The following is a 5,692-nucleotide window of genomic DNA, read 5'->3' as shown; positions in this document are numbered from 1 at the left end:
AACTATTCTTGATGAAGGAGTGGTGATTTCGCCCTTAGAAAGGAAAAAAGAGGAGAAAACTGCTGCTGAAGATACTTTGAATGCTTACAAAGCTGCTCAGGTTTGTGTGTTTTCTTTAATTTTTTTTTTGTTTTTGTTTTTTTTTTTTTTTTTTTTTTTTTTGGTTTGTAGGGTTTAGATGTTCGATTTTGCGGAGATCTGTCTAAATTAAAGATTTTTGAGGTGTGATGAGCAAGATACAATGTTCATGGCTGCAGGTTCTCCGAGTAGGTTAGGCATAAGCTTCTGGAAGGCAATATATTCTGTATCATATTATAAGTAGAAAATTGGTGTCTAAGCGTAATCTTTATCATTCATTAGTGTGATTTAATTAAAAGTCTTCTAAAAAGGAAGTGATGTGTTTTAGATAGCAAAGTTAGCTTTAGTATTATAGAGTAAAATTATTAAATTAGTAATCAGATCAAGCTATGCCTCAGGTTGTTGCGCGTAGTTTGTGACTAAGATTAGTTGCATACAGTTGGAGTCTAATATTATATTATAAGTATCATTTAGAATTTATGTTTTTCAGGCATAATTGACATGGGTATTGCCTAATTTTTAGAGTGATTTATTTGATGAATCGAGAACTGGATTCTTCGTTTTCACTTTTTAAGAATTTCCTTAAATTCTAAACTATACACTGAGCTAATAAATTGATGTATTCTGTTGAATAAAAAACAATTTGGTACCTTAGCACGAAAATATTGGTTGGGATATGAAAATAGCTGTTGTTTTATTTCTGTCTTCTCACGTTAGTACCCTTTTTTTTTATTTTTTTTTTAAATGGTGTAAATAGTACTATGTTGTAGGTCTTGTAGCACAGTGACTTAGTGACGTATTACTATGTCCGGATTTTTTTTATGAAGATTTGTTCCACTCCCCTTATCTGTTTTTTTCCCCTTGATCACAGGGCCTTGGTCATAAGGGTATCCAGTGCCGTTTAGGACTTAAGCAAACTCTTGGGACAATTTCAGATGCACTTCCACCTCCAAGATCAACTCTCCTCTCATCTTTTGCATTGCCGCATAAATCAAATGTATGGATAGTTAATTATGGTTTTCCTCTTATGTTCATCCATTTTACATGTACTGTATTATTTAGGTTTCAACTTGTAGTGATAATGATGTTAATCATAAGAGCAGAGCTAAAGGTCCTTGATGCTTTATATAGGTTTTATACATATATGAAAAGGATTTTTATTTCTTCAATAGCATTATTTCTCCCTCTTAAGAGAAAGACTATATCTGATACATCGAAGTATCTGACAGGTTATATGGTCAAAATAGTTTGGGTATCCAACAGTTACTGTCTGATAAGCCAGAAACTTTGAATATGTTAACAAAAGGATTAAAGGACCTCTTGAATTTTGATCACACTATGATATCTGTATGCGTTTTTGTGGTTTGATGTGTCCATCGACTATAAATATGTAAATCTTAAACCTGCCTGTATATTTTGATCATTGCTGCATATTAATCGATTTCTTGGTTGACTCGAGATTAAAGGTTGCACCTTGACTGAAGGTGCTAGGGCATTGACTAAGCATGTCAATAGATGCAGCAGTAATTATTGGGGCAAAGTGGAAGGAAATGGTGAGTACAATTTGCATGTGACTTTGTCTACATTTTGATTACATAAATCTTATATAGAAGTTTGGTTCAGAATTATGGTTTGAATGTTGGATCTTCCGGTTCATCCTTATGTCTAACCTGTATACTTTTGTGAACCTGAAAAATGTTCACTTTCTGAACCTGCCTCAAACAAGCAGTCCATAATTATGAATTCTTCTTTTACTGTAAGATTTCAATAAGAACCAGCTTGCCAATGAGGTCATAACACGTATCATAGGTCATTCTCAATGGTTGAATGTGCATATTGTCCAACCACATGGTGCTGTTTTTGAAATACGAAATTCTCAAGGTTATGGTGCCCAGTGGTCTGCAGACGGTACCAAGTTAATACTTTCATAGTTTCATTCATTTGCTTGTATAAAATTATTAAGAATATGGAGCTGGATTGTGGGATGAGCCAAATTATGGCTTATGCATTCCACAATTAAGTCAATCCACTTGTCATCACATAAACCTCATTCGACTAAAACTTCTTGGAAATTCTTGAAGGATGTATGTTAGACTATTAAAGGTGACACCGACTTTAAAATTTCCAGACAAAATTCAGTATTCTGCGTCTATTGACTTTACATTTTCCTGCTTGGTCGCATGAGAAAAGTCTACACCACAACCCGACTGTGGCAATTGCCACATTCCACAACCTACCTGTGGACTGTGTGGAGTACACTGATTTGGCAATGCAAAGCCATAAAAGTTGTCATTATACCAATATTATATCCCTTTCTCTGTAAACCTTCATTGAAAGAATGGCAATCTGATTTTTGCTGCAAAAGTCCTAATTTAATTTTGACATTTCATCACAAAACACATTTTTTTGTTCATCGATCTCTAATCAGCTTTGAATTCTTAATGATTGCACTTATATTTCTGTGTCAATGTATAGGAATTTTATACTCGTCTCATCTTTGTGATGATACTTTGTTTTGACTCTGAATACCTTGTTTGTAATCAGTTCATAGGCTTTCTGGAACCATACATGGATAATGGACATTTGAAGAAATGGAGGCACTAATTCATTTGTGAGAAATGCGCTATATATATGCTCCCAATTAATACTTCAAATTACATAATGTAAACTTATACTGCATCTGTTTGATACTTTGATGTGCTGAGACTGATACCTCTTCCTACAATAAAATTACTCTTGAAAATCTGCTGTCTGGCTTGCTATGTCATGAATTTTCTCTTGCTTGATTTTTTTCTAAGCACTGTGATAATTCCATACAATGTTTTGAGCTGCGACGTTCATATGTACATCATGAAGATGGATATTAAGGGAATTATATAATACCTGCAGGGCTGCAAGCCATCCGTGTTATATTGAGGAAGGTAATTAGAAGTTGAGTGTTTCAACTAACTGCTTCTGCTTTTTGCTCATGATGCCATTGCATGCCTGGTTGAAATTTATTTCTAATTGTCAGTGTATGTACCCTACATTATGCTGATGTTGTATTGTCTTATCTTTGGCCTTGGAGACTGTCCATATTGTTTTTTGTTTTCTGACTGTACTCTATTGCAGCGATATCAAGGGCAAGTCTATTTGCAGAAGGGTTCGAGTTCTCAGGATAATATTATCATTAGCTTCACTGTTTCCAGTGGCATATTCTTGGTGAATTATGTGCTAATGAATTCAGCTGCTAATGTCTTCTACAGCAATGGCCTTGGTTTGCTTAGCTACCCAGACGCAATTTCTCTTCTAGATCAGGTTTCCTTGTCTCTTTTGTTTTTTTTTGTTTTTTGGTTTTTTGGGTTTTTTTTTTTTAAATCTCTCTATGACACAATTCCGTGCTTACCGAAGTCCTTATATTAATTAATGCAGGCATACAGGAATCCTCTAATACCCTTTGCCTCATTTTTGCTTTTGTTTTTGGCCAACCAAATCATGGCATCAAGCTGGGAGTTTTGTGGAGAAGGTGGAGAAACGATGTTGCACAAAGTATTCTTTAGAACTGCAGCTCATGACTACTCTTCTACATCAGGTTGGATCCCCCCTAAAGGTATTATCATGTTGAATGTGGACGCTAATAATTTGGTCTCTGGATCACATGTTGGGTTGGGGGTGGTTACAAAAAACAAGCTTGCAATTAGGTAGTGTTGCTTGCTTCAGTTAAGAGGTGTGGTGGTTTTTTTTGGTTGAATTTGAGTGATGTATCGTTTTTTTGGGTTGATTTTTTATATTGTTAGTAGCATTATTGTCTGAATGTAATAGAATTGTTGATCTACAGGTGCAATTCTATCTCCCCTTTCTCTTTCTTGTTCTAATTGGTTCAATTTTCATCTAACCTTTAAATATGAATAGCTTACTTTTTATTTTTTCCCTATCTTTCCATTTTCTCTTTTTAATTTGCTTATAAGCATATCGTGTTTGCTGCCAAAATTTATGTTGTCAAGTTAGATATTGCTGTTGTGAGTGACTATAGAGGGTAGTTGTTGTTTCACGTTGTTGCTGCTGTTATTCTGGTGCTGCCTGTTACTGCTGTTCTGTTCGTCCAAAAATATCGACCTAAAGTTGTTTTTAGCTCATAGTCCCTTCATCAATGTTTTAGATCCTGAAAAGTTATTCAATCTAGGCTCAAGAATTTCTCGATTTGGAGTTGTGTGCTAGGAGTTATGCCTTTTGGAATTTACTGCGGTCTGCTACCCTGGTTCTATTGCAGCGGGCTGTTATTGCTCATTTGATGTCTATGTGGTGTTGTTGTGTTGAGTTGGTTGGGGTGCTAACTCTTATTTATTTTGTCTTCCCTTCTTCCATTTATTTACACATTAGTTATAAAGTTAAAATGTGGCCAATTTTGATTAATGACTTTGGATAATAACTAATTGATAATTTGCCAAAGTGATGAGGATTAATGTATATGTAAAAAATAGAGATTTGATTTCTCAGCATTCTAAAGCTAGGGCCTTATTTATTTTCTTGATTAAGATCGTTAAATGTATAAGTGATTATTTTCTTAATGAAGGTTGCTAGATAATTTGCTCTGACAAGCAAAGGAGTCAAGAACCCTCGCGTTACCATCTTGGAGCTGTTGCTCTTCGGTAAATGGACACCATGTATTACTTTATTATAAATTATAAGCAGAGTGCTCAACGATCCGCATAATTTCATATGTAGTTTATGTAATTGTGAACTTGTATTCCTGTATATACTATTACTACACTTTATGCTTTCGATTAGGGATCAATAAATGTCTGTTAACAGACAAAACAATGAGGTATGCTTGTAAAAACAAGAAAACTATCTCAGTATTGATCTAAGCTTGTAACATACTATTCCGTATTAACTTTGTGGTAGAAGTTATATGATGACACTACAAGTGTGATATCAAGAATTCCTTTTCAACTAATATATTTGGTTTTGGTTAATTGGAGTCTTTCAGGTTGATACTCTAAGGTAGCAGCTGCAGCTCATTGCATCAAGCATATAGCGATGACAATTATGACTTCAAATGCAACAGGTTGCTTTTCTTTATCTTGTCGTTCAGGCAAAACAAAATGTGTGCTTCAAAAGAGTTCACTGATATGTAGTACGGAGTAGTAATATTGAGCTTCATAGCTTTTTGGCTTGTTCTTTTACACATTTTGAGATTCATTTTTTATGTTCAAGAATTTTCTAGGCCCAAAATTCTATATTCTTTGTAAATTATCTACTGATCGTGTGCTCTATATAGCTTGGTTTGATTCTTCTTTTGGATACATGTATAATCTATGAATATAATCAATTTGTTTTGTTCTGGATAATTTGGAGTGGAAGTTGTTGCATGTTAAATTGTTAATTGGTTGTACATTATGCTCTGTTTTTTTTTTCCAATAGTTGTACATTAAACTGTTGAAGGTGAAAAAAAGAGAGATGAGCCAGGAGGAGGGAGAGAGAGTCTTGGAGAAAAATAAAGAGATAAGGGTCAGAAGAGAAAGAAATAGAGCAAATAAGAGAATGAGGGGCAGGGAGAGAGAGATAGAGTGATAAAGAGGGGAATGAGTCAGGAAAAAGAGAAGGGTCGGGAGAGAATAAGAAAGAGAGGGAG

At 34.6% G+C, this 5,692-nt stretch overlaps 2 long non-coding RNA genes across 2 annotated transcripts; both read left to right on the top strand.

The window, feature by feature from the left end:
• Positions 1 to 469: 469 nt before the first annotated feature.
• On the top strand, positions 470 to 1,971 carry LOC145584978 (uncharacterized). Its single transcript, XR_014100482.1, has 3 exons — positions 470 to 1,075; positions 1,570 to 1,631; positions 1,840 to 1,971. It is a non-coding gene; the product is annotated as an uncharacterized LOC145584978 (long non-coding RNA).
• Positions 1,972 to 3,645: 1,674 nt separating this feature from the next.
• On the top strand, positions 3,646 to 5,196 carry LOC145584977 (uncharacterized). Its single transcript, XR_014100481.1, has 3 exons — positions 3,646 to 3,667; positions 4,631 to 4,706; positions 5,048 to 5,196. It is a non-coding gene; the product is annotated as an uncharacterized LOC145584977 (long non-coding RNA).
• Positions 5,197 to 5,692: the final 496 nt, after the last annotated feature.

This window comes from Chenopodium album, chromosome 16 (genome assembly GCF_948465745.1).
Source record: "Chenopodium album chromosome 16, dcCheAlbu1.1, whole genome shotgun sequence".
Classification (NCBI taxonomy): Eukaryota; Viridiplantae; Streptophyta; class Magnoliopsida; order Caryophyllales; family Amaranthaceae; genus Chenopodium; species Chenopodium album.
This window is presented reverse-complemented; position numbering and strand designations above follow the sequence as displayed.